This window comes from Leptodactylus fuscus, chromosome 5, assembly GCF_031893055.1.
Source record: "Leptodactylus fuscus isolate aLepFus1 chromosome 5, aLepFus1.hap2, whole genome shotgun sequence".
In the NCBI taxonomy this organism is placed as follows: domain Eukaryota; kingdom Metazoa; phylum Chordata; class Amphibia; order Anura; family Leptodactylidae; genus Leptodactylus; species Leptodactylus fuscus.
In genome coordinates, this window is record NC_134269.1 from 135,560,396 (window position 1) to 135,585,293 (window position 24,898).

The 24,898-nt window shown below is 41.3% G+C and overlaps 1 protein-coding gene across 3 annotated transcripts in view; it reads left to right on the forward strand.

Annotated features, from left to right (window-relative positions):
* The window catches only part of CNTN1 (contactin 1), a 145,653-nt gene that overhangs the window by 44,445 nt on the left and 76,310 nt on the right, over nt 1–24,898 (forward strand). For 2 of the 3 annotated variants that reach the window (XM_075274228.1, XM_075274231.1), the window contains exon 2: nt 21,935–22,018. The exons of the other annotated variant lie outside the window; for it this stretch is intronic. The gene's annotated coding sequence lies outside the window, so the exon portion shown is untranslated. The remainder of the gene's footprint in view (nt 1–21,934; nt 22,019–24,898) is intronic. 3 annotated transcript variants of the gene reach the window in all.

Below are 24,898 nucleotides of genomic sequence, written 5' to 3' on the forward strand. Positions count from 1 at the left end.
AAAGTTGTGCTTCCGCAACATGGGGACTTAGCCCAACATAGTTTAACTAAACTATCAGAAACCTATGGGTGCAGGAAATAAAACACAGAAGGTAGCTGCCTCTCAGTGTATGTGTAAAGTGATAGGTAACGCAGGAGACGGTGCAGAGGTTTACATATAAGCTAATTTCACACTATAGTTGTAATCTTCATAGTTTTGATCTAAGTCTTTATTAAAATGACTGATATAGACAGTTCACATTTGTTTTAGTCATCATGGAGTGCATTGTAAAATATACAGCAGATTAATTTGGTTGGCTCAGTTTTTCTTTTAGCACTAGAAGTCCCAGAGTGGGGTCATTTAACATTTCTACCATTGCTTCAAATGGGAGCTCGAAATATCTGGGACTTCTAATGTTAGATGGCAGGAGTAGAGATAGCTGTAAAGAACATGCTTGTATTAGTTGTTCCACCAAGTTTAAAGGGGCTCTATCATTGCCAAAACGCGTTTTTAGATACTGATATGCCTGAATAACCTTTAAAAAGGCTACCACTAGTTTTTCAAAAGACCCCCCCATCTGTTTTTTTTAAAATTATTGGTAAAACCGATATGCAAATGAGGCTCACCGAGTACCCTGGGTGTTCCGCAGGGCCAGCAAGCACCCCCCTGCATCATACCTCTTTCACGCCCCCTCCATTGCTTGTGCTCCATGATGCCCTCCTCCTCCATCCAGTCTCGATCCTGCGCTTACAATTCCCGAGAATATGTAGTAATGCTCCGTTCTGAGCTCTACTGTGCATGGCCAAGCGCTATTTTCTTGTAGCTACCTATAGAACTCCGCATACTGCTCAGTATGCTGTTCTATAGTGAGCTACAAGAAAATGGCGTTTGGGCATGCACAGTAGTGCTCAGAACAGAACGTTACTGCATATGCTCGGGATTTGAGACTGGAGGCGGTTAGAGCAAGTGAGGAGGAGGGCATCACTGAGCACAAGCAACGGAGGGGGTGTGAAAGAGGTATGATGCAGGGGGGTGCTTGCTGGCCCTGGGGAATGTCCAGGGTGTTCGATGAGCATCATTTGCATATCGGTTTTACCAATAGTTAAAAAAAACGAAGGGGGGTCTTTTGAAAATTTAGTTATAATAGGGGCAATAAGTCAGCAGGAAAAACAGTGCCGCGTATTTTCTGCAGCTCACTAGGTGGGGCCTTAGTCTCAAGACAGACCTTTTTAGTCCGCAAAATATCGTTCAGTATAAAACTAGATCTGCAAATTAGTTTGGAAAATCCCTGAAATGTGTTATCATTTATTATCTTTCCCAAATGACATCACTCTTAACACATCTAACACCTTTTTCTCTCTCTTTGTTGGAACATGGCTAATTTACATCTTTCTAGTTATAAGCAGTGAATTAGCTGTTGGAGCCTCTAACCCCTCGTTCACTTCTTCGTTTGGTAATCCGTTCGGGGAGTCCGCATGGGGATCCCCCTGAACAGAATACCAAATGCATTGGCAAGTGGTGTGCAGTGAAAGCAAACTGACCCCATAGACTATAATGAGGTCCGTGTGCTCTCCGCGTGCTGCCTGCACGAATCATGCAGACATGAAAGTAGATCACAAAGTACTTTTGTGTCCGCATGTTCCATGCAGACACCGTGCGGAGAGCACACGGACCTCATTATAGGGGTCCGTGTGCTTTCAATGCACACCGCTTGCCAATGCGTTTGGTATTCCGCTCAGGGGGACCATGCGGACTCCCCGAACAGATTACCAAATGCAGATGTGAACGAGGGGTAAGTGGCATGTCTTGGTAGAAATGATGACATCAACAAGATGAACAACAACATATATAACATTTGTTTTGCTAGAATATTTTTGTACTAATATTGCAAAACTGTACACTTGTATTTATTAGAGCAGATATTTTGCTTTGACCCTGTGACAAAATTTCTGTAAATCTGCAAAGAGTGAAATCTTTTGTACAATTATTTAAGAACTCTGCAAAGCATAATGAATGCCCTAAAATCTGTATTGATTATGTCCGCCATATGTAAAAGATTTTGTCAAAGTTCTTTCACTTGAGTAGTCCACACCATATGTGCAAGAAATCTTCCTCCTCTTAAATTTGCCTAAAACTGTTAGAATTTTATATTTCAGAAAGTGGTGTAAGGATGTGGCTACTCAAGGTGTCCATACACGCGATATATTTGAATTACATTACGATACATTTAATTTTCGAATGTTCAGCAGTCAGTTTACTGACAAGCCTTGTTACAAGCAATAGTAACCACAGGCGGAAATTTGTCTTGAAATGAAACTGTTCCTGTTGATTTTTTTTGCTTTGTTGCTTGGCTGTGATCCTTTATGTTTGTGGTAGTCCAGCAGACAATTGATCATAGGTGCACATGTGTAGCACATGTTGGCTGACACAATGCCAATTTAGTATGTGTGAAAAGAAAAGTGTGTGGTTGTTAGACATAAAAGCATCTGGTCCTTGGTCCACTGTCTTTTCGTTTGACTTTACGCATTGTAAAGAGCACACACCACAGCGGCTGCTAGATCCTTGTATAGAGCTTGTCCATGCCTGTGGCTTCACAACCGTTTGCTCTACAAACATCAGTTAAATAATCCCAGCAGCGACCAGTACATACCCAGAAAAGACATAGTAAGTTTACATCACTTCCTTGTGAATACTTCCTTTATATTCTCCAATTTTCAGTTGTAAACACTGTCCAATTCTTGGGAACTCTGACAAGTGCCTGTAACATCATTATTGTTTCTGTATTTGGAACAATCTGAAAAAGTGTCATTCTAAGAACAATTGGCCATAAAGCACATCATGTATGTGACCAGCCGTAATGCCTCAATGCAACATCTAATAGGCTTTCCTATGACCATCTTGAGAAAAAGTATTATTAGTGAAAATAGATCGTTGTGTGGAAGTAACTCTAGCCTCATCCTTCACATCTGCTGGAAAGAAGCTTTGGGCCACACACACACTGCCATCCAACGTTCATGGACTTCATTAGAACGTGTTATTCTTATCATGGTCAGATTATGTGTATGGAGGAGCTCTCACTATAAGGAACTATAATGTAACAGCAGGCTGCGGAAAGTCCAGGAATATCTCTGGAGGAAGAATTCCAATAATAAGTATATATTAAGCAGTGTCAATAATGGTTATCTAGAGTAGCAAAAAACTACAGAGCTACCTACCATTAAAATTTCCTCTTAATTCACACCAATTCAGCATTTTATTTGACAACTTTGGATGACAGACCAGCTAGAGGAATTGTCCCATTCTACCCTTACCTCCTCTCCACAGTGAAAATCAGTTCCCATATCCTTATCACCCAAATCTCAAATGTATTCAGAAGCCAAAGCTTTTCCCCTTATATCCTAGAGCAAGTGGGAACTCTTAACTTAGTATCTAGGATTGATAGCAACGCAGTCTTTCTTTGATGGTCCTTATGCTCTTTCATATATGGATAACTGCATCTTTAAAGGGGTTATCCAGACCTCTAGGCAATTTTCTGAAGATAGGTTATGGATATAAAAATTGCCTTGGGGCCTGAACAACTTCTTTAAAGGGATTTCCCTATTAAAAAATATTTATAGCGTATTCACAGTATATGTAAATGTTTTATAGATGCTGAAGCAGTGTATCTTATTGCTCTACATTGCTCCTGTAGGTCACATTAACTGCTATGGGAGTTATAGAAACAGCCCAGCTTAACATTGACTGTCTCTGTAACTTGTCTACTGTACCCTGTTTCCCCTAAAATAAGACATCCCCCAAAAGTAAGGCATGGGGGGAGGTTTTGTTAAATTGCCTAATATAAGACACCCCCCAAAAATAAGACATCCCCAAAAACACTGCAGCCGGCAGAACACTGTGCAGGATGTTCCGTGTGCACAGATATGCTGCTGCCTCTGTTGTGATACCACTGTTCCTGCTGCTGTAAGATGAGCTGGGAAAGCATCGTATGCTGCAGGGAGTCTACTCTCCCAGCTCATTCCACAGCACCTGGAACAGTGGTATCACAGCAGAGGAGGCAGCCAGCTTTCCTGTGCACACGGAGCACAGCGTTCAGCCGGCTGCAATGCCCACTAAGTGAGGCTCTCCGGCACAACCGCCGGAAGCCTCGCTAATCTCTGCTAAGCCCCGCCAACCACTTCCACCACCGTGACCAACAGCAGCACCAGCGCTGCTATGAAGATGGGGAAGGTAACTAGCATACCTTCCCCCCCCCACCACCACCACCTCTTGCACCACCTACAACCGGCAGTCATGCCAGCACTCCGTTAAGGAGGCGCTGGCATGACTGCCGATTGTCCCCCGCTCCAGCCGCTCCATAAGACATCCCCCGAAAATAAGACAGGTCATATATTTTGGAAGAGAATTTAATATAAGACACTGTCTTATTTTCGGGGAAACAGGGTACTACTATCAGTCTACATTTGGCAGGAGCTGCGGGACAGTTTCATTCTAGAGGTGCATGGATCCCAAATCTATCACACATTCATGTCATACCCTATAGAGATGCCACATGTGTATCATCGGAAAACCCCTTTAAGAGTCATAGAAAAGTGGAGAAATTCTAATATTAACATTATTGTTATTACTATGCATATAATTTGTTATTGCACTCCTTAGGGAAGCTTGGAAGCATAGGGACCTTTATTTGGCTATAATACTAACCACGTCTTGCTGTGGTGCATCATCCACATAAGTACTGTTTCAAGTGGATCCTGAGCTTTGCCCTCTAGAATGAAAAACCTTTCATTTTTATCTTTGATTCAATACAGTCATTTATTTCAAGAAGCTTCACAGATTGCCATCTTAGTTTATATCTCTGCTTACTTGGTTTTCAGTTCACTGCTGTATTATGGTATGAATACATTGAAGAACTCACATCTCACTCTGCCATTCCAGCCTAAGATCTAAAATGTTAATTTCACATTAAACTCTTCATTACAAGGCATGTGCATTTCTTTATTACCCCACATAAATGCTAAACTAACAGTATACAGTATTGAAGTGTTCATGTTTAAAGGGTTTCCATGATTTTCAGCTTGCCTTACTTTTAATATATTGTATATGATCGGTGGAGGTTCAACCTCTGGGACCCCTATGAGTTAGCAAAGAAAACTATGTAGATGTCTAGAAGAGTGTGGCTGTGGTCTTTACCGTGGCTCAACCCACACTCAGCAATGTTCAATAGAATGGTTGCCATAGTGTATTCATTTTGCTGATTGGTGGAGATTCTAAATATAAATTGATAACCCATCCTAAGGAAAGACATGAATTTATAGTCCTGAAAAACCCTGTATTATAACTTCTGACCTTGGTGAGCTGTTCATTTTTATACAGTAGTATATTAGACAAAAATGAATGTCTGGATGGGCATCCATTGGATTCAACAAATGGATGTATTTGTTTAAGAATAACCTATTGTAAACAGACTGCTAGAGGAGCAATTCTCCAGTAACCGCTGGAACCCTGAGGGGAAGGGCACGACAAGACATTGAGCCCTAAATTCGACACAGCCCCTCTCCCTACCTAAGTGTCACACTGTCCTAATGACAGGAGCAACTGGGCGGTGATCCCTACTCTGAAATAAGTGTCACACAGAAGCCAAATGTCAGCAAGCCAAGGGTGAAGGCCAGAGAGACAAAGCAGTACAAAATCGTAATCCAAAACGAGTAGTCACAAGGCAAGCCAAAAGTCAGTAATACAATAGTAAGAGCAAGTAGGAACCTAGCAAGGACAAAGTCAAAATAGCAAGCCTGTGTGGGCTGATGATCTGTGTATAGGAAGGTCAGGATCTGCCCCAGACTTGATTGCTAGACAGGCTGTCAATCACATAGGCAAAGCTAAGATTAACTATTTGATGGACAGAGGGAAACAAGGTGCAGGAGATTGGTGTTTTGGAAATTCAACTACATACAAAGGTAGTAGGGCAGTGTTCAGACAGAAAAACATGAAAAAAAACCTCTAAGCAAGAAATCAAACTGAATACACCTCATGCGCCACAGCGTGTGAGCGAAGGGTGGTGCAGAGACCCGAACAGGCAGAGACGTTACACCTATAATGAAGTGCCCACACTGTATGGGTCTTTCAATAACCTCTTTCCTTAACATGCAAATGATTGTTTTATTTGGGCTGATTTTAATTTTGTATTATATATACTGTGGGTGAAGTGATGTCCCTGTATGCAATCTGGCTGAGATGCAGTCAGAAAGTCTGTGTGAAAGTCTGATTTTAGAGAAAAATGTATCATAGTAGTCAATATCTACAAAAGATTAAAATTGACAGACCTTGGTAGCTGATACAACTTAGTGGCAAATGGAAAAAAATTATGACAAATCGTAAGCTTTCAGGTCTACTTAGTTCTCTTTATCAGGCACTAGCAGGAGGACTCGGTTTCGCATGGGTATATTTATTTTTTGTTTGTGTAGTGGTTTTATAAGAATTGCCCAGTTTTGCACTCGTGTATTTTATATGTCTTTTGGTGTGTGTCTCTGATGCCAACAACACGCAGACGAAGTTGTGGGCAATGATCTGACTATTGTCAGGATACGGAGTCGCCGCGGTCTCCTTGCTGCGCGGCGTCTCCCTGGGAGACGTGTTAGGAGTTCTATTGGGTGTGCTTAGGTCATTAAGGGTTAATCTTTTCCTTACCTTCAGTCTCCATGTCATTAGCCATCAGGTGTGTTCTCTGCTGCTATTTAAACTCCACCCAGGCATGGATCCTTGCCAGCCATTCACTTGGGTTTCCTGGTCCCCCTGCTCAGTCTGATTCCCTGTCTGTTTGTATTCTATATGTTTCTTGGTTTTTATACCCGGCTTGTATTTTTGACTATCCCTTGTCTTTTGATTCGGTACCTTTATTATATCTCCTGGCTCGACCTCTTGCTCGTCTGACCTCGCCTTCTCTTCTGTGTCTTGCTGGGACTTGTGGTCCTCCCTGGTTCCATGCTGTTTAGTCTTTTGTTTTGCATTGCATTTACACTGTGTTTTCTGTTTAGGTGTGACCCCGTGACTCCAGTCCCTAGCACTTTCAGGGCCTCCTCTCCCCTTATCCTAGCCGCCGGATAGAAGGTTAGGAGCCGTGGTAGGCGCACTTCAATTAGGAAGTGCATTGGTCTGCCTCATCTCAGATATTACAGCATAGTTATAGCTGCAGGGCCTGCGACCCCTTTTGTCATTAGTTGCACAGTGTTGCTTTCCCATCTGTGTCACTTTGCACTGCCTGACCCTGACTCCAATCCTTATAACTATATTCAGCAAATTGCTGCCGTCGATGGTTTGGATGCTCTGTTGTTTCGATAGCTCTGCTGCTGCTGTCCTGCTGCTAAACTTGTTCCTCACGCCATGCCTGTGATTGTTCCGGCATCTCAACAGCTCGCTGGGACACCAGCGTGTTGTTGGCACCGATGATCCCAGTCATCTCCGCTTGAGGAAAACTCTGTTGCCTTCTGGCTACATTCATAGCTGTTGATGTTTTGGAATTTTGCAACAAATTTGATTTCCTTTTTCCGGCATGTTTAAAAGTAGCAAACTGCCAATTTGGATCAAAGGTGTTTTCCCATGTCAGTGTGTCAGCATGTTGCCTGGAGCAGATCAGATAATATGCAAATGCAGGTACACAATCCACCTAGGGTTAGCTGAGTGTTTACATAGCTTCTGATAAAGCCAGGTCTGTTATCTTTCTGAGATAAGCTGCTGCAGCAGCAGTTTAATATAGTATGTGAACATAAATTCATAACAGTCATGAAGCCATGTCATTTACCGGGATAAAAAGTATCCTGTGTTTCAATTGAGGTTACAAACTATCTATATGCGTAATTTCATTCAAATCTGTTCAGCCGTTTTTGTGTGATTGAGGAACAAACATCCAAATACACAAACATCCAAACACACTATAATATTAGGAATATACTTAGGAAGAGACCCAAGTAGGCTGGAAAGCTTGCTATTCGTCATTGTCTTTATAGACATTAAGGGGTATTGACTATCGAAACCTGGTTGCATACATTCTACTGTGTGTGGAAGCGCTGGAATGGCCAAATGTATGTAGGGAAGAAAAAAAGAAAACCTGGTTGTGAAGGAGGATTTCCTAGTTGCCATGGTGACCAGTTTTTTTTTTTTTGTTTTTTTTTTACGGCTTTGGTGTAGATAATGTTAAGTGAATTGTCGTTGTAGTTGGGCAGTACCATATAAGTCATTCTGTTCTCAAGGAACTCCATTTTGTTACCTGGAATTTATTTTGTATGATTCTTGACACAGTTTATATTGCATTATTAATTCAGTTCTTTTAGTAATCCAGCTATCGAACTTTTCTTTCAGAACTGAATTGCCCTTATACTAAAGATACAAAAACAGAGGTCTTTAATGCTTCTTAAGTATTTAGGTACAGCAAGCATCATCCCTAGAGCATTGATTTATCAATAAACACATTGCACAACACAGTGAAATACTGGAAGAAAATAAGTGCAATTCCCTTTCGCGGACACAGACTTAACCATTAAAGACCTCCCAGCCATGACTGTATGTACTCCTGGCTTCCCCTGGCAGATATGTGCATGGATCTTTTGTATGCCAATTAATTTACTGCAATGTGTTAAAAACAGTAAGATTTAGATTCCTAGATCAATCTGAAAAGTCTTAATGTCCGTGGGACTGTTATTACAGTTCTTATACTCGGAAAAAAAAAAAAAATCAGAATCTGAGCAAAAAAATTAGTAAAGTACAAATTCTTCTACAGTACTTGCTATACATATAATATTCACCATTATCCGCATTCCAGTATCGTTCTGCCTTATTATTATTAATAAGAGAATTGTATGTCTGATTCTTTCAGACATTTGTCACAGTGGGCTAAGTAGTAACCATGTCACAAAAGAGCATCTGTTCTTACATGTAAACAGTGGATTATTGAGCATGGCCTGTGCCAGTCAGTACTAGCATTTGGGGAAACAAACTTGCAGCCATTAATTTCATTCACGTTTGTAAATTTATCCAACACACAAACTTTATTTATGATCACTAGTGTCAATGTATTTTTATGGCATCTATTCTGTACTATAGTCTTGTGTTTTGTATCTTATACCTAAAATCAATGCAGACAGTGAAGGTAATAGTATAGGCATGTAAATAATATGATCCAAGAGATCAAAGTCAAAACAGAGGTAAAAATGTATTGGCAAGTCATCCAAATTGCATTTTTTTTTAAACCTGTTTAGCAGATCTTTTTAACAAATGCAAAAAGTTGATGGGATCAAAATTTGTGTCCGTTTTTTTTTTTTTTGCATGCTTAAAATGGGTGTGCTAAAAGGATGTAAAAAACCCCCCGATCTGGATAGAGCCTAAGCCTGCAGCGAATGTGATTTTGCTGATCTATCCATTATGTAAGATTGTAAGTTTGGATGAACAGTGTTGCTCAGCCCCATGCTATGTGCATGTTGCTCAGTGAGGCAACTTTCAGTGACAACAGACAATTTTCTAACACACAAACATCAAGAGGGTCTTGAGGGTGCTAAGAAATGTGCAAACCTAAAAATTGCATTATTTTAAATTAGTGAAATTGCCTTTTCATATTAGGTGGGTTGTCCCCCCCTTACCTTTTCTATTGGTTGGATATGTGTGTCATGAGAAGATTGTATCATGAGATTACATTTTCAGACAATGCACTTTCATGATATTGTACCAGAAGGCAACATCCTATTGTTTGTTTTGTTAATTTCAGCCTTCAAGACTTTTGTGAAATGCTACAAATATTGTAATTAATTGGTTTAATGAGAAATGGAATAATTCCTTAACTGAGGCTATATTCACATCTGTGTCTGAGTCACTTTCGGGGCAGAGTCTTAAACAATCGGCAGAAGAAATAGTCCTGCACTGAGGACTTTTTTTCTCCTCATGTTCTAGTTTAAGGCTCCATTCCCACGGAGTAACGTGCCGCACATTCTGACACGTAAACACGTGTCAGAGTGAGGCACTTCAAAACAGATCCCATTGACTTCAATGGGTGCTGGCTTACACGCGCTACCCATTGAACTCAATGGGAAGCTTTTTTACCTATTGCTTTCAATGTGATACACACGTATCACATTGAAAGCAATAGGTTAAAAAAAAGCCTCCCATTGAGTTCAATGGGTAGCTCACGTAAGACCGAACCCATTGAAGTCAATGGGATTCTGTTTTACTGTGCTCACTCTGACACGTGTTTACGTGTCAGAATGAGCAGCACGTAACTCCATGGGAAGGGAGCCTAAGGGTACATGCACACGATGTAACACGGCATTGATTCTTGCACGATAACTCGCGTAAGGATCAGCGCTGCAAAACAGAATCCCATTGACTTCAATGGGTTCCGTTTAGCGTGCGTAACATTGAAATCAATGGGTTAAAAGCCTCCCATTGATTTCAATGTGTTACACACGCTAAACAGAACCCATTGAAGTCAATGGTATTCTGTTTTTCAGCTCTGATCCTTATGCGAGTTATCATGCAAGATTCATTATCGCGTTACATCGTGCGCATGCACCCTAAAAAAACAACAGACAACCGATGAACTCCATTATATTCAATGGGGGTTCACTGCGCTGTGTGTGTAACTTTTATTTTAGTTGTCGCCTCTCTGTTGTTCTGGTCCTCTGATGGACCTGAACAACAGAAACGCTAGGTTCAAACTATTCTTGCATAAGTTACAACCAAGTTAAAAGAAATGCATTGCTGCAGCCTTACAGCGCTGGAGTCCTAGGTTTGAATCCCACCAGGAACAACATCTGCAAGCAGTTTGTATGTTCTCCCCGTGTTTGCGTGGATTTGCTCCCATTCTACAAAGACATACTGATAGGAAAAAGTAAAAATTAAAAAAAAAAAAAAGGTACATTGTTATCCCTATACAAGGCTCACAATCTACATTTAAAAAAAAAAAATGCATGGCCATTGTTTGAATTTATTTATTAAAACCATATAGATTGCATATTTTATTTTATGCACATGATTCAGAGCTTCTCCTTTGCTCTGTTAACAGCATATAATGGTATATTTTACTGCATTGTCATGTCGTGGGGGAGTGTTCTAGACATGTTCTGTGCGGGGGAGGGGGGGAATAAGCATTGACATTATCAATTGTTAGTGGTGGGTAACTATTGGTATTATCTGTAGAAGTGTGAACATCTATTGTGACCCTGTGTGTCTTTTTTGTGATGTAAATGAGGAGACTTCTGCAATAAAAATCCCTACAAAATTGTCAAGTGGCATACTATTATTAGTCTTACTGGCCATAGTTAAAATTGCAGGATATAGTACTTAACAAAAAACTGTGACATGGAACATTAAAAATATAACTATAAAAAATATATATGTTTCACAAAAAAGTTACTTTATTTAAAAATATAAGCATTTTGGAGACACCTTTAAGGATAGACGCCACGGGGTGGTGCTATATTTTCATGTTTGCCTTTGAGAGCAAATTTAGTCCTGCCCATATACAGTTTTTCACTTTGTTAGGTGGTGCTGACTTTTGTCTTTTGCAAGGAGATGATTTTCTCATTTTTGAGGTTTTATCCAGCCCTCTCACTAAAGAAAAATGTACTGCTATTTTTTATCATCAAAATTTGACATTCATATGGACAGGGTATTAGTTTTACAGTAGTATGATTCCCAAAGTCTACTATTCTTTTCCTTCCATTAGCAGTATATATATAATTGTTCACAGCCACAGTGACAATCGCTATTATCCTGTTTTTCAAGTAACTATAACCCAGATGATACAAATCATCATCTGCTTACAATGTGCTTGCTTGTGTTCAGTTTAGAGGAATGTGATTTTTCCTCCAGTACAGAAATCTCATGAGGGAAAAACATTCTAGTATAGGACTTGTAAAGGGAGTGTCGGTCAGCTATTTCCAAAAACAACTAGTTCTGGTCAAACATCACCGCAACATAAATAATACAATGTGTTTACAAAGTTTTGTTGTTTTTTTTTTTCTGATGTGATCTAATTTTAGAGTATTTTATGGGAAATCTGAATTTTCTTGTATTCTACACTATAAGTGAACTATTCAAAGCAAAACAAGGTAAGTATGACACCTTCATATATAAATAACAATGAAGCAACTGTTACAGTAACGTATCAAAAAGCTTTATTAAGTATCAAAATTGGACATACATGTAAAACACAAGTGCAAATACAGGGAAATAGGATTGGAGAAAATAGGGTACCAAGATGGAATTAGATCCCCATGTATTGCTACAAGACACCTACAAGAGGTATATATAAAATAATATGCAGTGGTAGTAAGAAATAACAGTCACAGACCGTTTCCCACAACAAGTGGGGCGGTTCCTACACATATAAGTATTGTATGCCAATGCATAAATTAATGAATGAACCCTGAAAAAACGGGGAAGTGTGTCCTGAGTCACAAGTAGCCGTACGGAACAATTTCAATACCACAAGCAGCCCAGAGTCACAGAATATATAACACTTACCCATGTGGGTGGTGTGGTGTGAGCAACCAGGGGACCGGTCCCTACTCTCCAATGGCCCGACGCGCGTTTCGGCACGCAGCCTTCGTCAGTAGTGAACTGTCTCACTATCAAAGTTAGCTATGAAATAGGTTTGTTTGTCCAGTTTCAGACACATTGATATGACATATGTTTTCTAAAGTATTTCAAGACAATTTTCCAAGGTTTTTTCTGTATTAATTCACAGTTTTCTAGATCTCTGCTTGCTGTCCCCATTCTTCGACCAGTGGATAAAAGTCAGTCCATGGTCATGTGATGGACATACAGTAGGTGCTGCTCGTTCTAGTCACAGCACAGTAATGAGACATCTGCCTGGTAATGAGCTGTGCACCTGTGTGTCCATCACATGACCATGGACTGTACATCACATGACCATGGGCCGTATATTACATGACCATGGACTGTACATCACATGACCATGGACTGATTTTTATCAACTGGAAGCAAAACAAAATGAATGACAACAAGCAGAGATCTAGAAAACCATGAATTGATGCAGAAAGTATATTACAAAGTTGTTTTTCATTATACAAACAACATTTGTCTCTTAACCCCTTGGTGTCACAGCCAGTTTTGGACTTTATGACACAGCTCCATTTTTCAAATATGACAGGTTTCATTTTATGTGGTAATAACTTTGGAACGTTTTAACTTTCCAGGTGATTTTGAGAATATTTTTTCCTGACACATTGTCCTTCGTATTTGTTGTAAATTTTTGTCAATATGTTTTATGTTTATTTATGTAAAAATAGGAACTTTGGTGAAAATTTAGAAAAAAAAATATGCAATTTTCACAGTTTGAAATTGTCCTCTTTTCATATAGAGAGTCATACCACTCAAATTAGTGGAAAAAAATAATTTACCACATCTCTGTTTTATGTTGACGTAAAACGTTAATTGTTCATTTACCTTATTTTTCGAACGATAAGACACTTTTTTCCCCCAAAATTTGGGAGGAAAATGGGAGTGCGTCGAGTGCATTCACATGGAGGAAAATGGTGCTGAATTTGGTGTGGAATTTCAGCGCTGAAAAAGAAGCCTCCCATTGATTCAATGGGTTCCTTTTTCTGCTAGCAATAGTCCCTCGTTGTTCACGTGGGAGTCTCAGCTACCAGCAACAGCTGAGCTTCCGATTCTCAGTTATATTCCCTGCTACAAAGAATCCCCATGAATTGGGACATAACTGTACATCCTCATGCATTAATGAAGCTCTCTCCAGGATGTACAGTTACGTCATGGTGCACCTAGGGGTTAATATGTGTCTGACACTGGATAACTCCTTCAAAGGAAGTCTGTCACCAGGGTGAAGTATATTAAACCAACAATACAGTTAAGGGCTCGTTGCCATCTGCGCCCGGTCTGCGTTCATGCAGATTTCCATTTCCTGCACAAAACTGAGTAGGAGACGGAAACCTGCAGGACTCTTTGAAACCCATTCACTTGAATGGGTTTGAAAGGTATCCGGCCGTGAGCGTTTTATGCTCTCTGCCGCAAAACTGTTTTTATTTAAATCAGACACAAAGTCGGACATGCAGTACTCTGTGTCCGGTTTAAAAAAAATGGTTTCGCGGAGCACATGGCCGGACCCGGTCTGACAGCTTTCCGTCTTCTGCATGCAGAAGACGGAAACCTGAAAACGGAGTCCGGGCGCTAATGTGAACCTAGCGTAAATAGGTCAGGCTCACCTGAATGTAACACTTTTTTCCTCCATGTAAATGTTTGCCTCCATTAAAGAGATATCTATTTATCAATATGCAGAAGAGCAGTCTGGAGCACTGGGGGTGACTCTATAACTCCAAACTGCTACGCCCAATGCTGCTCTAATACACCTTTGACTGACAGGGACATAATATTATTCTGAAATTTTACCTGTGTCGTGCCTGTGTGTTAGAGAAGCTTGGGGGGTGTAGCTGTTTGGAGCATGGGAACAGCCCTTAGTGCTCCAGACTGCTCATTTGCACATTTTGTAATATATAACTGAGGCATGACATTTCATGGGAAAATAAGGAGTTACATTCAGGTGAGCCCTGTCAGCCCTGGTGACAGACTCCCTTTCAGAGTCTTTCTGTACTTTACTCCATTCAACCCAGATTAGTCTCCCTGTTCCAGCCACTGAAAAACAGCTCCATTGCATGATGGTGCCACCACTAAGCTTTGCTGTAGGGATGGTATTGGGCAAGTGATGAGCAGTGCCTAGATTCCTCCAGGCATGATACTTGAAATTGAGGCCAAAATGTTCATTGGACCAGAGAATCTTGTTTTTCGCAGTCAGAGTTCTTTACAAACTCTAGATGGGCTTTCATGTGTCTTTTACTGAGGAGAGGCTTCTTCATGGCCAATCTGCCATAAAGCTCAGCTTGGTGGAGTCCTGCAACTGATGATAGACCTTCTGGATGTTTCTCCAACTACACACATGGACCTTTGAGCTCAGCCAGTGACAATTGGTTTCTTGATCACCTCTCTTACCATGGCTCCACAGCTCCCATAACTTAGTTTGGTGTGGCAGCCATCTCTAGGGAGAGTCCAAACTTCTTCCATTTAAGAATTATGGAGGCCCTCTATGTTCTTGGGAACTTTTCAGTGCAGATGACTTTTTTTGGGGCATCCACACAGTTTTGACTCTGAAGTCCAGAAGCAGGTCTTTCCATCTTATTGCTTGTTTTTTGCTGTGATATGCATTTTTAGCTGTAAGACTTTATATAGGCAGGGTTGTGTCTTTCCATATCATTTCAGTTCAACTGATTTACCAGAGCTGGACTCCAATTAAGCGTGTAGAAACATTTCAAAGATGGTCAAGTGAAATGGAAGGCCCCTACAACTAAATTTCAAGTTCCATAGCCAAGGGACTGAACATACATATCCATGCAAAATGTTAGTTTCTTTTTCATTAAGTTTAAAAAAATTTGTAAAATTATGTTTTCATATTGTTATGGAGTATTGAGTGCAAACTGATCAGATTGATTTTTTTATTTTATTTTAGTACAAGGTGTCAATATAAGGGTCAGTGTACGCAGAGTTTTTGGGCGCTGATTTTGATGCTGAATCCGCCTCACAATCAGCCTCCCAATAGAACTGTATTGGGAAGGTTTTTTTGGAGATTGATTTTGAGGCAGTTTCAGTGTCAAAATCAGCGCATAGAATACATAGAATCCAGTCTGAATAAGAAGGGCTAAACAGTCTGAGCCTCTGATGATATAGTAGATAGGTGGTTCCTCTAGCTGATGTTTCTGCTACTGGAAAATTAAGAAGAATCATGACCTATCTTCAGGCAGAGTCCGCCTTGCACACCCTATTCAAATAAATGGGAGGCGTAAAAAAGAAAAAAAAAAAAAGATTTTTTGCACAGTTTTTTGGATCGTTTTATGCTAGCGTTTTTTCTGCATCCCATTTATTTCAATAGGATCTGCAAAGCACAATCTGCCTGAAGAAGAATCCTGAAGCTTCTTTTCTCCTCCAACTGAAAAAAAAAAAAAAACAGCTAGAGGAAAAAAGAAAAAAAACTGCTCGACTCTCATTGAAAGGAATGGGAAGGTTGGGGAAGAAAAACCTACTGTCACAGTAAAGTGGATGGGATTCTAGTGAATGTCATCCCCACTTTGCAGAAAAATACGCGCAGTGGATATGCTGCGATTTCCAAAACCATTGCAGACTTTCTGTGAGAAGCACTGCTGGAAAAACCGCGATTTATTTCCGCCGCGTTTTTTCCCGCAGTGCTTTTTTGCTGCGGGACTCTAAGTAGGGCCTTAGGCTTAATTGTAAACTACAGTTTACAAAATTTTGGCTACATGCTAGTGCTGGTATTTGCACTTACATCCTTTCCAGAAATAAGGAAAACATGTTTTGTTAACAGCTACTTGAACATGCCAGAGTTGTGAATATCTTAATGGATTTCCAAGTGTCATGTGCAATTTTAGTATTTTAGACTCTTTCAGCTATCTTTTGTTTTCAGAAAATGTATCAAAGCCTGGATCAAATCTCCTATAGAGCACTTTGTTGCCGTTTCCTTTTTTGACGAAAAATACTGAAGGTTAAAATTGCCCTGCAGGATGAATGCAATTTACTTCCCAGCATGGATTTATTCTATTGCACAAGTACCTTCTGTTGAGTGCTAGAAATATAGAATGTCATATTCAAAAATAGTTTTTTTTCAGTAAGATTATTTAAGGTTTTTAATCTTTTTAAGGCAATCTTTTACTTAATTTTAAGAAACTATAGAATGTGGTCTTAAGTTCTGTGTTATAAAAATCAAATTAGACAAATTGTGTTATGGGTACCTTTGGTTGGGCAGCACGGTGGCTCAGTGGTTAGCACTGCAGCCAGTGGCGTAACTACCACTGAGGCAGCAGAGGCAGCTGCCACAGGGTCCGACACGTCAGGGGGCCCGGGCCCCTGACGTGTCAATTTGAATTTTTTTTTTTTTAACTTTTGCAAGAATGGGACTGGCCCCAGGGGGCCGGGGGCTAACTTGAATTTATTTTTTTTTTTATTTATTTTTTTTTTTTTGGGGGGGGGGAAGAGGACATCTCCTGAGGCCAGGGCATCTCCGCTGTTAACTCTTACAACGGAGATGCTGAAGCTCGCTATTACATACCTGGCATCCGGACCCTCCGAGTCAGAGGCAGAGTACTGGAAAGCGAACACCCCGCAAAGGCTAATGACCTATTCACCACGGTACAGCCTGTAAGACCATCTTTGCGGGGTGTTCACTTTCCAGTACTCTGCCAGGAGCGTGACGAGCATGACCTGCCCCGGTGTCTGTATGCTGCGTCGGAAGGTCTGGATGCCAGGTATGTAATAGCGAGCTTCGGCATCTCCGCTGTAAGAGTTAACAGCGGAGATGCCCTGGCCTCAGGAGATGTCCTCTCCCCCCCCCCCAAAAAAAAGGGTCAAGTTAGCCCCCGGCCCCATACCTTTAAAGTTGCAGGCTGGCTCCTGCGCGACGAGCTTGCAGGAGCCGACCTGTTCAGATGACAGCCGGGTGCCTAATGAAGGCTCCCAGGCCTGTCATCGCTATATTACTATTGCGGCTGGTCTCTATGACCATCCGCAATAGTAATGTATAGAATCTCCCATAATGTATAGAATCTCCCATAGACGACAATACACTTGTATTGCCGTCTATGGGACTTGCAATCAAATGATTGCAGGTTCAAGTCCCTGGGGAGTGGGGGGGGGGGTTAAAAAAAATAAAGGTACTCTTCAGTTATCGGGCCACTAAGGGATATAATACTGTGTGCAGGGGCCACTAATGACATAATACTGTGTGCAGGGGCCACTAATGGACATAATACTGTGTGCAGGGGCCACTAATGGACATAATACTGTGTGCAGGGGCCACTAATGGACATAATACTGTGTGCAGGGGCCACTAAGGGACAGCGTGCAGGAATGCGGAGGAGGGAGTCGGTCGGGGGGCCTATGTCAAAAGTTCGCCACAGGGCCCCGCCATTCCTAGTTACGCCACTGACTGCAGCCTTGGAGTCCTGGGTTCCAATCCTACCAAGGGCAACATCTGCAAGGAGTTTGTATATTCTCCCCGTGTTTGCGTGGGTTTCCTCCCACACACCAAAGACATACTGATAGGAAATTTAGATTGTGAGCCCTATATGGGACAGTGACTGTCAATGTCTGTAAAGTGCTGTGGAATATGATGGCGTTATATAAGTAAGCATAATAAATAAATAAGGGCAGACCCCCACCTAATAGAACGGTTCACAAAGCCTGTTCACCATCAAGCATGTAAACAGTCAGATTCTCCTGTAGTGGAAGGGAGAAAGGTAAATTTCAGCTAAGGAAACGCTGCTTTTTTTGTTGCAGATTTTGCAAAGCAAAAAGTGGCTACAAAAGGAATAGGAAATACATAGGAAGCTCTTATACTTCTCCTCATTCCACTCTTGGATCTGGCTCAAAAAACGCAACAAAAAAAGCTTGGTTACTGCAACATAGCGATTCAGTTTAAGTCTGTTTGCATATTCAGTGTACTAGCCATGTTTTTCACAGTTAACACACTGACCCAGCGAGAAGAGTCCTTCAACCCGGCGGAAACCAGCAGACCTCATTATAGTTTATGTGGTCCACGGGTGCTCACTGGTAACCGCTTTTTAAGTGAATAGACTCTTCATTTTTAGGACCTGAGCAACGAAGACATGCACACTAGTGTGAACCTAGCATTAAGCAGCAATTTGGCAACAAAAGGTCTTCATTCTGGCAAAATGTCCAAAAGAAATCTCATTAAACTCACCAGCGTGGTTGGACCCAGTAGCAGACTCTGTCAGGTGCTTGTTTGACCTAGGAGTACACAGAGCAAGGATCTCCATCTAACCTATTCTCAGAGACACAGGGCAGGTGAGAAGAAAACCCTGGATGGAGTATGGGAGCGACCTCATCAGAAAGTCTTTGGTCACTACTAAACCCTGGACCCAAACTCCAGTCACTTCAGAAAACACTCAGTAGCCTGTTGTTACTAGTACATATTTTCCAGGATCTACATCACCGAACTAAGAACCCTTCGTGACATATACACTTCATCCATAATTTTTTTCTCTGAGAAATGTCTTCCTTCCTAGATATGTCATGATCAACTGTGACTAGTATTATTGAAAAGTGGTAGCTTTAAGAGCCAAAGCAATGGAGCCACAAAGTAGCAGACCATGTGATGTTACAGCGAAGGGTCTCTGAGTGCTGAGACACATAGTACAAAAGAGTCACCAATGCTCTCTTGCCTGCAGAACTCTAAACCTCCTCTGGCGTTAACATCAGAAAAACAACTGTGCCGGGAGCTTTGTGGAATGAGATTCCATGGTCAACTGCATGCAAGCCTAAACATCACCAGACACTAGCATAAAATGGAGTGGTATCCACCAGTGGACTCTGAAGCAGTGAAACAATGTTCTGTTGAGGGACAAGTCATGTTTCTCTATCTGTGAACCTGATAGTAGTGTGGTTTTGTGAATGACAGGAGAACATTACTTGCCTGACTGAATTTTGCGAGTGGTGGAGGAGGCGCAATTCAGTGGAGAAGGGATAACACTATGGGTTTGTTCTTCAAAGGTTGCTCTAAGTTCCAGTGAAGGGAAGTCTAAAGGCTTCATGATGCCAAGACATTTTCAACAATTGTTTGTTTCTAACTTTGAACAGTTTAGGGAAGGTCCTTTCATGTTCCTGCAGGATAATGACAATGACAAACAGGGAACCTTGTAGAGGAGGGGAGTTAATGGCTGCCGAACACTGCTCCCCAATGCACAATACAAGGACCATAAAGGCATGACTGAGTGAATATAGTGTGGCAAAACGTGACTGGTCAACCCAGACCCTGACCTCAAACCCATCGAACACCTTTTGGGTGAACTATAACCCATTTCAAAATGTGTCTGAACTTCCAAATAAATATAAATAAATACAGAATGCAGTGAATTGGTTTCAGTCTATATTGCTATCTATGGAATTGACTTTCCTGTGAAGCCTATTACTAAATGCTGTTGACAGAGCAGTGGACAAGCTCAGGCAAGACAGGCAGCCCCCACAATCATGTAGAGAAAATAAATTAGAGAATTAAAAAAATGTACCATCACAAAATAAGAACAGATTGGAGAATACTCAAAGAATAGCAACTGCAGTGTTATGTGAGGCATAGTGGCTAATGTACGGTAAAATAGGGGAATCCCATCAGAGGGGAAGAAGAAGCCAAGATGGCAAACAACCCATGAATGGTACAGTAAAGGGAGTCTGTCACCAGAAGAATCCCTGTTTACCTTATAAGTATTGTCAGATAGCTGACAATACTTATGAAATTGAAGAGCACAAGGCATGCACATGAGCCTTTAAGCATAGCCTATGGTACACTATATAGGCAAACACATTGTTCAATTGCTTCTTTAATCTAGCTTTGTGTTTGATCCATATATTACACAGGACTGCTCCACACAGTACAATGCTCCCTTTGTGATCCTTACACAGTATAATTTCCCTTTAGTCGTCCCCCACATAATGTATAATGGCTTCTTATTGGACCCACAGAGTATAATGACTAGAGATGAGCGAGTAGTATTCGATCGAGTAGGTATTCGATCGAATACTACGGTATTCGAAATACTCGTACTCGATCGAGTACCACTCGCTATTTGAATGGAAAAGTTCGATGCAGAACCAGCATTGATTGGCCAAATGCTATACAGTCGGCCAATCAACGCTGGTTCTTCTCCTACCTTTAGAAGTCTTCTCCGTGCAGCTTCCCTGCGGCGTCTTCCGGCTCTGAATTCACTCTGCCAGGCATTGGGCCTGGGCAGAGCCGACTGCACATGCCCGCTTGTAGTGTGGGCATGCGCAGTCGGCTCTGCCCAGGCCCGATGCCTGGCAGAGTGAATTTAGAGCCGGAAGATGCCGCGGGGACGCTGCACGGAGAAGACTGCACAGAGGATCCAGCCCGACCCTCACTCGTAGACTTGGTATGTATAATTTGATCGAATGTTGCCTACCCCTGAAACGAGCATTTTCCCCCCATAGAGTATAACAGGGTTCGATATTCGATTTGAGTAGTCGAATATTGAGGGGCTACTCGAAACGAATATCGAATCTCGAACATTTTACTGTTTGCTCATTCTAATAATGACCCCTAAGTAGTCCCCACAAAGTATAATAGCTCTGTAAGCCAATACTTATTTATATAATAGGTAATGGCCCCTGTTCACCAATGAATGATCCTACGCAGGCCCGCCTTCTCCAGCCTGTCGCTGTATATTACCTCTGGATTTGATGAATGGTATTTCTCCTGAGCCATACATTACAAACATGAGATGGGCTTGTGCAGGTTGGGGGATTGTGGAATAGTACATTACCTATTAGAATGATTGAATTGGTATCGGCTGATTTAAAAAAAGAAAATGACAGCCATTTTGTCCAGGAAAGTGCATGGGACATTATTTTTGACAGGACTGCCCTTTAAAAATCAGGGCAGTCCCTGCAACTACGGGACTGCTGCCAACTATGTTTTTTGGTTCTTATTGCCAAAGAAAAATCTCCTGACTTCCATTGTCTGAGTAATCGATAGCCCATTACTTACTATAGGAAGTGCAGGAAGATTTTAATGCACTGAATTATGTATGCAGCTCTCATTCACTGAGTCTGAACAGCCAGAGAGCGCTAGTTCTACTGACTGTGAGATTTTTCTGCAAGTCACTGCAGTGAAACACAATATATTTCTGCACACTCAAGCTATGGCTTGGCTGAGAGGCTAGAAGAAGCTAAATCCTGGACTAAGAACATAGAATGTCTGCTATGAGGGTTGCTCTGCAGCGTTCACACAATGTTGCAGTGTTAATTTACATGCAGGTTATTGAAGCAAGGACAGAGGATATTCTTTGCATGACTTTCCCTGCTGAGATCACATTCTGATATCTCCCTATTTCTGCTGCAGACGGTTACTATGTGGAGCATTTTGATGGGACAGACTTCCGTTTTGCATCTATATTTTCAATAGCCAACCTCTGCTGCAGTCCAGGTAAGAAGCATATATTCTTTTAATAGATTTTAATGGAGGGTGTGTTGAAAGAGATATACAGTATTTCGGTCCTAAAACCCAGAGTCAGGATTATTTGATAGCTGACTTCAGACGCCCAGTCTGCAGCATGTTCACTGCAGTATTCTGCAGTTTGCGTTTTGCTTGACTACAGCCGGCTTTACATACCAAGGACTTGATTTGTACTACAGTTAATCCTATAACCTTTATAATTCATTGCTAGGTTTTTCATCTGAGCTGTCCATTTACACATAGCTATTCTTTGCTTCATCGAAATGTTTTTCCTAGGAATTATTGTAAAACCTTACAGACTTCTGTAATGGGATTTTATTGTGAAATAATGGCTTAAAAAATAGCAGGTCATTGTTTTAATCTAATTGTATTTCTCATTTAAATATAATTATTATTACTGTAATAAGTGTTTCCTGGTAAAACAATTGCATGTATACTCACATGCAGTTTTGGTCTAAAAGAAAATGTTATTGTAGAATTTGCTTGGCCTAACAGAATCCCAGATAATCTTCTGGCAGGCCCAGACTCCGAGACAGTAGTGGGCCTAAAGCCATTAGGAGTTGACTTTGGAACCAGTAGCGTGTTACTTGGGTCGGTTTGTAGCATCTAATGATAATTCAAAATTTTGTGATACAATTATCCATCATTTAATCACCATGGTTCTGATGGAGGAAGTTGCCAGCAGCCACAAATTTACCTTGTCCATTTTTTTTTTGCCCATGCAGTATTATAAATTGTCAACCATGTAATACCTGCCAGGGTGAGTCATTTAGTATAGTTGCAACTCTGAGCAGCATCTCTGATGAATGGCAACCAGACTCAACGTTGCACTTATGGACAGAAATTGCCCAATTCCACAAACCTCTTTAAAGAAGTTCTCTACTTAAAGGGGTTGCTTCATCAGAGACAAACCATTTTAAAATGCCACTGAAAGAGCAGTCTGCTGATATCATGAGTCTGCTGATTTTGCAGGGGTAAGAGCAGTCATATAGGCATTTCCCCTGCAACGAACAGTGCAAGGGACAAGTAGCATTGCTATGTTAGCCCTGCCCAAGATTCTGATATCTTCTATGCAGACATTGTCCTCCCTGCTGCAGACTATGATCAGCAGTTTCTTCACTGTAGTCAGTATTTGGGTGGTAGTATGTGGGAACCTGCATAAGCTCTATGACTTCAACCTTTAAAAGCTTTGATGAGCTGCAGTCAGAATATTCCCTACCATATAGGTTTTTCTACCAATATCCCCAGTTTAGACATGCATATCAAGTTCAGTCAAGATCTCTTAATCTGACAGTTGATCATGCTATACTAGATACCAGCCACAGACATTACTAAGGGGTTTATTTCAGTTTTTCATATTATCTTATTTCATACAAGGCTGTATTTTTGCATTTCCATGCGTTATCTGTACTAGTGTCAGTCTTTTGATGCTCAGTGATTTTATGATTGTTTCTGGTCAGTATTTACTTGGATCCACACTGCCAGTCTCCTCATGTGTCACAGTTTGTAGATTAAATAGTTAGCGACTTAAATTAGTGCTAGTTCTGAAGCTCTGCTGCCCTATATAAGTAGATACAGCTTATGGGGGAAGCATTTCCTTATGCAGCATCCAGCTTAACCGAAGTGCAAATCAACCAAAGTGCACTTACACGTGGCACAAAATAGGCAAACCATGGCAGAACACCAGGTAAACTTGAACCTAAAACCACAAGATTAAACACATGGTATCATGGAGCTGCACTGCCATTTACTATTTTAGCAATTGTCTTCCTGCAGACCTCCCCTCCATCTTTACCAGCAGTGCACACTATCCATATCCGTCCCTCTCTTCCCCCTTTCCCACGTACAGCTCTCACACACTTCATTCTCTATAACCACCGTAATCCCTTTACTTCTTTTAGCAGTGAAGCCAGTCTCTTTTAACTTTTCTCTCTGGAACGCCCGCTCAGTGTGCAACAAACTAGAATATATTAATGACTTATTCCTTAGTAAATCCCTCAGCCTGCTCGCCTTTACTGAAACTTGGATCCAGCAGTCAGATACGGCCTCCCCTGCTGCTCTGTCTCATGGTGGCCTACAATTCTCGTACACTTCTAGGCCTGACAACAGGCAAGGTGGTGGGGTAGGCTTACTTCTGTCACCACAGTGCATTTTTCAGGCCCTCGCTCACATTTCCCTCATTTGAAGTCCATGCTATCAGACTTTTCCACCCATTCTCTTTATGTGTAGCAGTGATCTACCGTCCACTTGGCTCACCCTACCAATTGCTGGACCACTTTGCTTCTTGGCTTCCCCTTTTTTTTATCCAGTGAAATTCCTACCCTTATCATGGGTGACTTTAACATCCTTATTTATACCCCAACTCTCCAGCTGCCTCACAGTTTCTCTCAATAACCACTTATTTTGGTCCTTCACAATGTTGTTCTTCCGCCACACATTTAGATGGCAACACGATTGATCTAGTCTTCCATCAACTCCTCACAGTTTCTAAACTTACTAACTCTTCTCTGCCGCTCTCTGATCATAACCTTCTTTCTCTCAACATCAGTTCTCTCTCCCCATCACAGGATATACCTACCCATCATACATACAGATATTTACCGTATATACTCGAGTATAAGCCGAATTTTTCAGCCCAGTTTTTGTGCTGAAAAAGCCTCCCTCGGCTTATACTCGAGTCAGCAAAAAAAAAAAAAAATGTCTGAAAGTGTCTACTGAATATAGGGGATCTGCAGTGCTCCTGATCTGTCGGGAAGGGGTTAATAGGAGTACTGCAGATCCCCTATATTCAGCCAGGCTGAATTCCAAGTGGGGGAAAAAAACCCTCAGTCCTCAAGCTCAGGGAAGGGG